The sequence below is a fragment of the Tupaia chinensis genome, unplaced genomic scaffold (assembly GCF_000334495.1).
Source record: "Tupaia chinensis unplaced genomic scaffold, TupChi_1.0 Scaffold000248_2, whole genome shotgun sequence".
Lineage (NCBI taxonomy): Eukaryota > Metazoa > Chordata > Mammalia > Scandentia > Tupaiidae > Tupaia > Tupaia belangeri.
This window is the reverse complement of record NW_006159727.1, coordinates 2920927-2933132: the sequence shown is the minus strand read 5'-3', so window position 1 is coordinate 2933132 and position 12206 is coordinate 2920927. Positions and strand designations below refer to the sequence as shown.

Genomic DNA, 12206 nt, shown 5'->3' with positions numbered 1-12206 from the left:
TTTTTTTTTTTTTTTTGGAGAGGTTTTTGCTATAGGGCACATGCGATTGCCAGAAAGACAGAGAGAGACAGAGAGACAGAGAGCAAGAAATCATCCCCCCAGGGGGGATGGGGCCACGCCACAAACCCTTCTCCATTCTCCTTTCAGGATCTTGGGCACACACACACATGTGCCTGGTGTAGGTTTAAGCTGCTGGGTCTTGGACTCGAACTGCGGTCAACTACATGGGAGTCCAGCAACATAGCCATTATGCCAACTGTTGGTTCCAACCATGGATATTTTAATTAACTTGATTTTGGTATTCATATCACATGCATACATTTATGAAAACATCATAGCATACACCTTAAATATATGCAATAAAAGCAGAAAATCAATGGTAGTTTTATGTATATTTATATAGCAAAATATCTAAGATAAAATTTTAAGTGATAAAAATGAGCTGCAAAATAGTATGTATAGCTTTTTTTCATTTTATACAAAATAACTTTATATATATTATATATATAAAAATAAGTGTGCTATACATACAGATAAAAACTTGGATCAATATTTACTACACACTTTAATAGTAGTTTCCGCTGGAGGAATTAGAAGAGCTTTCTAATTTCTAAGTCATGCATATCTGTGTGGTTTTAAGTTTTTACAATGAACACAACTTTCTTTTTCAAGTCAAAATGCAAAAGGTCTAAAATATAAGATAAATAAAAAATTTCATAGAAGCTGACATTAGCTAACATTTAATGAGCTTTTACTATGTGACAGGCATAGTTCTAAGTACTATACATACATGCATACATATTCATTAATTCCTCAGTGAACTCTGTCGGGTTATTGAGTCTCCCCATTTTATAGATAAAGACACTGAAGTACATAGAGATTAACTAACTTGTTCAAGATCAAATAGCCAATAAGAGGTACAGTCAGAATTTGAACTCTTCTCTGTCTATAGAACCCTAGCTCTCAGAAATATGCTGCCTGCCTAGTGGGAAAAGTTAAAATATGTTAGGGAAAAAATACATGTCAGATAATCTTAGTTCATACCAGTCATGAACAAACTGGCTAACCATTGATTACTGTACAAGTTTTGAGCATAAAGTAGTAATAATTGTCTTCCTTTATTGATTTTATTATATATCAGATCTACTTGAGTAAGACATTTTTATTTAAGTTTATTATCATTTCTTTCTCCTTTAGTGAAAGAGAGAGAGAGTGCACTCCTACAGGATTTTGACTCTGTGATCTATCCCTAACCAGACTCAGATTGTGGACAAGTGTATGTCCACTAACCAGACTCAGATTATGGGCCAGTGCATGTCCACTGTACTCAGGGAGGTCTCTAGATACAAACCTGGAACCTTCCCACATGTGTTAGTTTTGCAGAGCATTGTGTTTTTTCATTGTGCTTCCATCCAGATACCCCTGCATGAGGCCTTTTACCTACATCATCCCTTTAAGAATATTTTTAGAAAGTTCTAGTTTCAAAAAATATCTGCAAACTCACCATGTCTCATCACCTTTATTATTGCCTCCCTGTTCCAAAACACCATCACCTTTCACCTGGATTATTGCTAACATTTTTTAATTGATATCCTTGCTTCTGCCTTAATAGTATTCACAGCCCAGAAGCCAGAATGATCCTTTGAAAGGTATAACACGACTTCCCCCTTCTCAATACCTTCAAATGTCTTCCCAGCTCACCAAAATATAAAAGCCAAAATCCTAACAATATCCTACAAGACCCTGCGTTATCAGGTTCTCTACCTCACTGAGATCTCCTTCCTTGCAAGCAAGGAATTATCAAATCACTTTACAGATGTTATTGATTTGAAAAAGATTCTATTTAGCAAATATTGAACCAGTGTTCAAACCTAGTTGTACTTGACACTGATGCCTGGAATGGCTCCTTTGTACCATGCACTAATGGAATGGTGATTTTATGTGTTTAGTTTTTTTGCTTTAGTGTGAGCATTATTATTGCTAGACATGACTTAGACTTTCAAATGAGACACTTCTCCTTTTCTGTGAGATCACTTAGCCAAGCATTGCTGTAATTGCTCAAAATGTGTTTTGATTCTTATTTTGAAAGAGACATCAGAGGTTGGTGTATGTTCTGATAAAAAGCCATGGAAGTGGACAGTCCTTAATCTTAGGATTCACAAAAGAGTCTCAGAAAAAAGATTAATTTGCATTTGTTTTTAAGAATCAAGTTATTTTAGAGAATGACTTGAAGCTTAAATCGATGAAAACAAAATATTTTCAAGAAGAAAAATATCTTTTGTTCTGACAGAGAGTGATTATAAGGAAATTGATCTGATGATTTCAGATGGCTCACAAACTAACTCAGGACACAGTATTAAAAGACAAGTTTTTAGGAATCCATTTCATGGATTCCTATTGGTCTAAGCACTCTATGTATTAACTATTAAAATTCACATATTATAGAAGAACAAACTAAAGAACAAAGAAGTTAAGTTACTCATGATCTCTCATTTAAAAATGTGGGAAAGCTGAGGTTTGAACACAGGCAGTCTGTGCTTCTGAAAAATACACTCTTGCTTTTAGAAAGAGCACAGAACTGCTGTCTTGAAATTTTTTAGATTACGCATCCTTATTTATAATCCACCAAAAGCCCTAAGACATGAGAAGTCATTGATGTAGCCTATACAAATCAACTTTCCTGGATAGATATCTAACACTCCAGGCTATCAGCTGGTGCACATAATCAGTAAGAAGATAAAGGGATGAGGAAAAAAAAAAAAGGCAGAGACCAAGGAAGTTTACCTAGCAGAAACAACACATGTATTTACATATTTGTATACATGCATTACTATACTAATGTATTATGCACATTGTAAAACATACACAAAAATAGAAGATCTAAAATAGTGAGATTTTAAAAATAAACATAAGGGCCAGTCCTGCAACACAGCAGTTAAACTCTGTATGGAGGGAACTGAATGTGACATGGCTGACTGCAGTTTGAGTCCCAGCTCCAGGGGCTTAAATAACACACCAGGCACATATGTGCAGGTGCCCGGGATACTGATGGAAGAATGGAGGAAAGGGGATTATGGCATGATCAGGGCTTCTAGGGAATGCAGTTTCTCTGTCTCTTTCTCTGGATCTCTGTCTGGCATTGAAAATAAATAAATAAACGTAACTGAACGTTCTACTAGTATTTATTTTGTTCTACCAAGATGAATTGTCATGAGCATCCCCTGAGGAATACACATCCTAAGTTAGAGAATTGACTTGGGTTACCATAGTTTTGAATTCCGACTTTACCATTTACTACTTCATTTATTGTTTTTTTTAAGTAATTGTTTTTATTTAACTGTATTTATTTATTTATTTGACCAGAGAGATACACACAGAGAGAGAAGGAAAGTGAGAAAGCAAGCCGTCAGGTCTGGGGCTCGAACTGTAATCTGTCATGTGAGAGTCTAGCACCCCAACCATCACTCCATCTGCAGGCCCCTGTCACTTACTATTTTAATATTCTGGGCAAGTTGCTTACTCTCTGCCTCTGCTCTTTCATCTGTTAAATCAAAATAATAACTCCTAATTTGCAGGTTTGTGCTGTTTAAATGAAGTGATGTATACAAAATGTATAGGTTCTGGCTTTTAGCAAGGTCTTTAGATATTACTTGCTTTCCCTCAGAGTTTTAATTCCCATTATTTGCATTTCATTGTCTGTGTTTTTAGAGTTTCATTACTTTGTAAACACTCCTATAATTAAGCTGGAGGCAGCCCTGCAGTTAGATTTGGTGCATCTAGATGGAGCCAGATTAATAGCTTTTTCGTGCTGCATCATTCCAAACATGGCACAGTTGTGACTCTGACAGCAAAGAAAACTGGGGAAGACATCTGGAAGAACCTATGTGCGTTTTACTTCGTGCATAGCACTATAGGAATTGGAAGGGAGGGAGGGCGTAATGACTATCAGATACATAAAAATGAGTGGCCCAACTGTTTAATAATTGTGTGCCTGAGAACAGAAGCCCCCTTTTACGTCAGCTGTTAGATTGCCCTTTGTGATTGGGAATCAGACTTGAATGATATTTTTAGCCATTTTTATCTGTGCCTTTTCATGGGTGACTTTTTCCTAAGAGGGTCCCTTGGATGCATTTAGTTTCATTTATTAAATACATTCACTGAAAATTTCACCTTTGATCCCAACTCTGAGCTTTTGTTCCATATTTGTCCTCTTAGCATGCTAAGTCTCTTGAGTTTCATTGGCACAATGTCAACCAGAAAACGAATGTACTTGAAGACGTAGCAGTCAGGTTTCCAACTAACAGATGACCCTTGCTTATAATGATAATTTGGGAAGGGTTTATTTATAAAAGAACTAATTTTGAAGGGTTAGAAAGAGATTGAGGCAATCCCAAGGCATAGAGCAAGAACCCAGGACCAGTAGTGAGCTATCTCCATCCCTTGGCCCATAGAGATGAGGGGATGAAAAGGTTTTTTTTTTTTTTTTTTTTTTTAGGAATTGCAGAGCAATTTACCTTGAGAGGAACAGTGAATTTCTATTGAAGAGCAAGCTAACCCAAGATGTCTTTAAAAGGAGAGAACCATGAAAATAAATAGTCTGGCTTTTCTCTAATCTCTCACTCCATTTGCCTCCTGTAATTCCATTTCCCAAACCTACCCAGAAGGAGAAGACATGAGACCACATTGATGTAGCCCATGCAAATCAGCTTTTATAGGTCAATATCTAGCACTGGATATTGAGTGGATACTGAGGCTGTCAGTTGGTGTGTTGAGTCAGTGGGAAGAGAGGGGAATGAGGCTTTGGGGGAAAAGGACAGACTTCAGGAGGAGCAATCAGGCTAGGACACCATGGCTGAATTTAGCTACTGCTTTCACCACACTTCTAATTTCATTTTCCTTTGAATTTTCAGTCATGTTCTCGAAAGCAAAGTCCCGGTCTTTTGACCGAAACTGCCATCTTCCAGTAATTAACCAAAATGACAAGCACAAAGAAAAGAGGAGAGGCACCCGATATATATTCTCCAGGCCTTTTAGAAAATGTGGAGTGGTTCCTTTGGCAACATATATGCGAATCTATAAGACAGGTGATATTGTGGACATCAAGGGAATGGCTACTGTTCAAAAAGGAATGACCCACAAATTTTACCATGGCAAAACTGGAAAAGTCTACAATGTTACCCAGCATGCTGTTGGCAGTATTGTGAACAAACAAGTTAAGGGCAAGATTCTTGCCAAGAGAATTAATGTGCATATTGAGCATATTAAGCATTCTAAGAGCAGGGATAGCTTCCTAAAACATGTGAAGGAAAATGACCAGAAAAAGAAAGAAGCCAAAGAGAAAGGTACCTGGGTTCAACTAAAGCACCAGCCTGCTCCACCCAGATGGGAACATTCAATTGGCTGAGGCTAGTTTGTCTACGCATGCACTCTTTGCTAAGGGGCGGGGAAGTGATAAGTTGCTTGCCTTTGGTTTCCCTGGTGGGAACTGAGCTGCTGCCTTCTTTCAAGACTTACATAGTTGGGGATTTCTAGGTATTAAGAAAGAGCCCTCCTCTAAAAAAGGACACATTTTCCACTAACAGATTGCATTCTAAATTTTCTTTATTAGCCTGCGACAGTAAGACTATCAGATAAGAGTAAAGAGTTTTTTATTTTTTCTTCCAGTTCTCTATTTTCTCTCCTCCTTTTTCTGATCTTAAGAAGACTCTATTATCTTTCTAGATCTTTATGCTGGAGAGCAGGACTAAGATTCCTAAATATTTTGGGAAGTTCAAATACGAGACGGTCAAAAAATATAGAGAGACCGATGGAATATGATGCCCTAGTCAGCATTTTCCTGGTGGTACGCCTATACTTTTCAGACTGCTGATACCTAAACTTCATTAAACATGCATATCTCTCAATACAATGTTTTTTTTCCAGCTACCATTTATATAGAAAACATTTATATTTAATGTCCTTAAAATGCAATGTAGTGGGGCCAGCAGGTGGCGTGGAAATTAAGGCACCGAACTCCCACATGGCCGACCATGGTTCGAGTCCCATATTTGGCAGCTTGTTTCTCACTTTCCCTCTCTCTCTCTCTGATGAGCATACATGTCCCATAGCAAAAAAATTAAAAAAAATAATAATACTAAAAAATAAAAATTAAATGGGTAATTCTTTTAAAAATACAATGTAGCATTTTTAATAGAGTAATAAATGAGACACACTGTGTGCCTTCTGATGTGTATTCACAAGGAGCACAAATACTCTTTTTTAAAATTTTTTTATATTACATTTAATCACTTATATCTTTACAGTGTGTAATATTTCTCTTTCCAGCACAATTACTGTGCATATATTCACATCATTATCAAATAGCTTTTCATTTTTTTAGGTTTATCATTATTATTTTTTAATTCTCATTATCAATCACTGTATATCATTTGGCTTGTAAAGAGAATTTATCTGACATGAAATACTTCTCAGATCAGTCCAGTTGAGAATACTATGCATATTATCATCAACAGGTAATATACCATTTCTAGGAATACAAATATTCTTACCTTCTGAGAAGTCCAGTCACATTTTTCTTAAAACCTCCTTGTCTTTAATCTTATCATTTCCATGTCTCTAATTATCTGGCCAAACAATTAGCTATTGCTCATGAGTTGGTACAAATCCATGCCTCAGGTCTTCTCTCCCTTATCCCAAGGTTACTTGGATTATCTATCTCTCCTTTGTATCGTACTGCTGTTATGACACATAGTGCAAGAGAAGGTATACCTGGTAGTAATACAAGCTAACCAATACATGCAGTAAAATGCAGTGAGGTGCACTGCTTGAAGTTTTGCTCATTGGGAGTATATACTTTATTCACCCCTTGGATTCAATATAGCTGCTCCGTCTACAGTGAATCTTAAATTGTTGGATTCAGACCAATCTAAAATTACATTTCTCATTCTTGATCAAGCATCCTTATTCTCTATTCCCATACATACTTCCCAGAGTTTGTCCAAAATAAACTAGAAATCCAGACATTCTTTGGCCTTCTATGGCTTTTCACTTTTTTACAGCCCCTTCTTGAGTCTTGCTAAAATCCAACAATCTTGGGACTTGGTGAGGGGAGGGAGGAGGATAATGAGAACTGACCTTAACCTGCAATGTAACTCCCTCAGGTAAAAGAGCATCTTCAATCAAGGAAAGAATACTTTCATCAGACAAGGTAGGAGAGATTTCTCAAGCTGGCAAGGGAGATTCAATAAGAATTATAGGTTCAGCATTCAGAGGGTCCTTAAATCCACTCATATATTTCCATGTCGGTTTTCTAGCTTTCATTCTAACCCATGTAATACCACAATATGCACCTAAGAAACCTGTCAGTGATGTGAATATTACTGGCATTGTAATTCATCAGCCTACATGAGCAAATCAAAGTCTGGATTTATCTTTGGCCATCTCAGATCTGCTAAGGCAAATGACTTTTTTCACCATAAGCTATTTATTACGGGAAGCAGCGACCTCATCACCTGTTATTGAATTCCTCATGTCCTTCATACTATTTTCCTTGAATCATGAATAATTCTTGGACTTGCCAGTTTGACTATAGGCAATTGTTTAATAAATTGTCTTGCCACTGTGTTTCTAAAAATAAGTTTTATGTCAGTCCACCTATCCTGATTTATCCATTTTCTGGGAGGATCAGTCGCTTGTGGCTTACTTTGTGATACCAATTTCTGAATCATTCAGAGTTTTTTTTTTTTTTTTTTTTTTGGTGCCAATTTTTTATATATTTAGATTTTTTTTTTTTTTTTTTTTTTTTTTTTTTTTGAGGGGGGAAGGGAAAGGGGTTTAGTAGGAAACAGTCAGGAAGCTCATAGAGTTAACAGAAAGTCTGGAGAAGAATGCTTGGATAAGGGAGGGAAACTAGGAAGAGGAGGTAGCAGGAGGCTTAGAACATTACTCCTGACTTTGATGCAGTCCACAGCCACTGCTCCCTAGTTTCCATGACAAGGCCATGCTAGCCACTGGACACAACCAGCGCTACTGGTGGATAACAGCATTGAAAACCTCATCTCACTGGCTCTTTTACTTTAGTTCTTAAAGATTCAAAGCCTTAAGTGGGAGCAGTCACTGGATCATATGTCCATGACCTGACTTTGCCAGGACAGAGAGAAAGACTGTACACTAATACTCACACAAGGAGAAATAGAGTATAAATCCTTCCTTTTCACTCAATCTGTAGTGGAAAGCATTTTCACTGGAAGTCTGGAAACTGTTTTCTGTTTCTTCTTCTAACACTTGTTTTCTTTCTTTCTTTCCCATTTACCTGATTTTGAAAAAGTCAGTGTATCTTTCTAAAAAGAGAATTGGACTAAGATATTCAGAATCTATATATGATATTCAGAATTGGACTAAGATATTAAAAACTGGACTAAGATATGCAGAATCCATCTATGTCTGACCCTGTGATCTCAGATCCTTTATTAATCTAGTAAGGACTGTACTATGCCTACATTAAGAGTTTAATAAGCATGTAGCATATGATCTTTTCTTCTGTCTAATGAGTGGTTTTAAATGATCATTTAGACCCAGTTTCTCATTGAATGCTGAAGTTCAACCTATGTCAGGCTCTGCATATTTATTGAATTATCTTATAATATTAGATATTGAAGCATTTTTACCTTACTTGCCTTTTGACATTTCATGTTGATTTTAATAGCTCCCTTGGTAACCTCTCTCAAAGTTAAAAGGCATATAAAAATCAAGGTGAACCTTAGGGAGAACAGTGATAGAGGAAGTTGATATTCCAGGAGGCCTTAGGGTCTTATCAAGGTTGATACATCAGTTTTACTTTAAATCTCTTATCTATCTAATTATTTCACCACTTTGATTAAATGAAGCTAAAATTGGTATTGATGAAAAGAGAAAGCACAATCAAAGAAGCAGATAAGCAAATAATTGAATGCAAATAACCTTTAATTATACTCACTTAATAAAGTTAAGGAATAGTGTCAGGTGCCAACATCACTTTGTCAAATCAAAGGGCAATGTTAGGATAAAAAAAGGAACAAATAGCACAGAATGTTCTGAAAATAGACGATTTCAAACTTGTGGAACATTTTTATATGAATTTGGTTCCAAAACAACCCTGAGTCCTAGGTCAAGAATATGTTCAGGGGCTAGCAGACGGTGTGGTGGTTAAGGGTGCTGAACTCCCACATGGCTGACCATGGTTTGAGTCTTAGACTTGGACTTAGTGGCTTGCTTTCTCACTTTCCTTCTCTCTCTCTCTCATTTTGACCCTCTCTGGTCAAATTTAAATACATACATACATACATAAAGTTAAATAAAATAATTCTTTTTTAAAAAAAAGAATATGTTCAGATCCTCCCCCCAATGAAAACATCCCTCCTTTTCTTAATCATTCATAGGATCTTACTAAAGTCCCGTGTCTTCTCAAAACACAAATAAATAGAGGGTATGACACATGTCTGGTTTAAAATACTGCTTCATTTGGCATTATAATAGGAAAACTAACAAGTAGCTTTGACTTTAAGTTGATCAAATACTTTCTTCTAAACTCAATAATGCATTTACCCTTTGTCCTCTTCTTAAACCAGGGTTACCTGGTTTATCTCCTCTTTGAATCGTTCTGCTGTTTACGACATACAGTGCATAAGAACGTATACCTGGTAGTAATACAAGCTAACCAATACATGCAGAAGAGATGTGACCAGCACATTCACTGCAGAAATAGAATCTGAGGGTGAGAAAGGATTCAGTGACACCATTAGCAACTAAAGGTGGGACCAGCCTGTGGCCAGACAATTAAGGTGGCCAGATCTTACTTGACCCAGTGTATGGTTCGAGTCCAGAATCCAGCAGCTTGTAAAACAGGCCAGATACATGTGCATGTGTGCTCAAATTCCCAACAGGAGGGAGAGATGGAGAAGGGATTGTAGCATAACCATGCCTCATGGGTGATGTTTTCTTATGTTCCCTCTCTCTGTCTCTGTCTCTCTGATGAGCACACATGCCCTCTGGAAAATTAAAAAAAAAAAAAAGAAAGAAAGAAACTAAAGGTGATCTTGAAGCATTATTTTCACATGGACTTTGTAAAATGTGTTGCTGATATTTCCCAAGTCATTTTGTGTTCAATTGATTAGGAGACCTACTTAAGAGAATGAATGAATTATTTTGATTTCTCTCATTGCTTTGAATAAACAGGCAGTAATTGTAAATTTTAGTTAACAAAAAAGAGTAGTGACCATGGTAGTGAAAAGATTTTGAAATTAATTTTTATTATACTTCTTTGTTATACTGGAACGCAATAATGACGCTTGGAGTTTACAGAGTCCTTTGTATTTTCTTTTCTTTCTTTTCTTTTCTTTTTTTTTTTTTTTAGAAGATTTTTGCTATAGGGCCCATGTGCTCGCCAGAAAGACAGAGAGACAAAAAGCAAGAAATCAGAAATCCTTTCTGCTCTGTTCTCCTCTCAGGATCCTGGGCATGCATGCACACACGCCCAGTGTGAGTTTAAGCCACGGATCCAGGACTTGAACCACGGTTGCCTACATGGGAGTCCAGCAACATAACATTACACTAACTGCTGGTCCCAAGGCCTTTGTATTTTTGATGCACTTAGTGGTCATTAATTGCTTTATCTCATTTCCATCTGATATGGGATAGGTTGGTTAGTATGACAGGGTCACAGAAGGACAATAAAAGCTTAGATACTTGCAATGTTAGGCATTTGAAATATTCAAGGAGAACAAAGTTCCTGGTTTAACATCATTTAGGAGACAAAGGAAAAAAGAGAAGAAAACACACCCCAGGTCCTCACTGAAAAACATTGCATTCATTTCTTTCTTATTTTCAATTAGTTTGGAGGACAACAGTGTGATTTGAAATTGTATTTTTAATACAACTCTAGAGAGTGGATGAAAGAAAGCTGTGTATCTCAGCATTTTTATTTCTAGGAAAGTGACTAGAATAAGCCAACTGCTGGTTCAGAGGTGGGGGCTCTCACCACATTTATTGATGGCAGTGATTAACCAAAGCTACCCTTTACCGAACACCGAGCCAAGTACTGTGCTACAGTTCTCTGTATCCATAATCACATTTCATCCACACAGCAAAGCCACAAATAAATCTGCTATTACCACCAGTTAACAGTGGAGGAAACTGAGACTTAGAGAAACTGAATAATTTGCTCACAGTAAATAACTCTTCAACCTATAAATAACTGTCTAATCCCCAGATTGATTTTCCCTATACTGCTTCCCAGGTAATTAACTTTTCTTTAATAGTAATATATTAGGTAACAATCGACAATGATCTAAGAATCCATGAACTTCTTGATTCTCTGGAAGTAATGGTGTTCAACTGCAGTTAAAAAATCCTGGAAGATGAAATCAGTAAATGGTGAGTGTCTTGCTCTGGTGAACTGTACTTCAAATATTCAACAGAGTTCTATGAAAAAAACTTGTTTCTCTTTTGTATTGCAGAAAAGATTCCCATAGTCTAGTTTCTAGACCCTGGATGGCCCCATTTTTACAGGCCACTGAGTTCTTACCAGAGATAAAAAAGCATTGTTTAACCATTAGCTAAAGGTGAGGACAGGCCTCTTGCTTAGCAGATGTGGCCTAATAAAATAATCAAGAACAGATCAAGAGGACTTCCCAAGTAGCATCTGAAGAGAGGCACTAAACACATAAAACTGCAAATTTCACCAATAACTAGAAAGGAGCAAGGATGGTATTCACCAAGTAGTGGCATTTGAGGACATCCAGAACATGTGTCCTGGGCTCAAGGGAAGACTATCATCATGGAATTTATTATTGGGACAGTGCTACTAGACCAAGCCTTGGCCAGCAAGAAGCAATGCAAATGATTTCACAGGAACCCCATCAGTCAGCCCCTGGAAGTGACTGATAGTCCCAGGGAGCATCAGGGATGATTGTTGAGACACTGGTGAACTTTGAACCTCTGTGATTTCTCTGTTTGCTTAGTGTGTGATAGCCTTTGGTCTGCTAATAAATCTACTTTATGCACAATTTGACCTCTGTACTTCCAAGGGGAGGAATTAGAACCAGCCTATAGGGGAAGAGATGGCTCTAGGATTCTGGGTGGGGGCTTGAGCAAACAAAAGGGCACCCTTGAAAGAGAATCTCACCCTTTCCATCTCACCTGCCTCTGACACAAGTTGGGATCATTAACCA

General features: G+C 37.1%; 1 long non-coding RNA gene across 1 annotated transcript in view; it reads left to right on the top strand.

Moving 5' to 3' along the window:
• LOC102501648 (uncharacterized) overlaps positions 1-11926 on the top strand; it is an 18672-nt gene extending 6746 nt beyond the window's left edge. The window contains exons 3-5 of the long non-coding RNA XR_334603.3: positions 7161-7207; positions 11295-11409; positions 11493-11926. This is a non-coding gene — a long non-coding RNA (uncharacterized LOC102501648). The remainder of the gene's footprint in view (positions 1-7160; positions 7208-11294; positions 11410-11492) is intronic.
• The last annotated feature ends 280 nt before the right edge of the window (positions 11927-12206 follow it).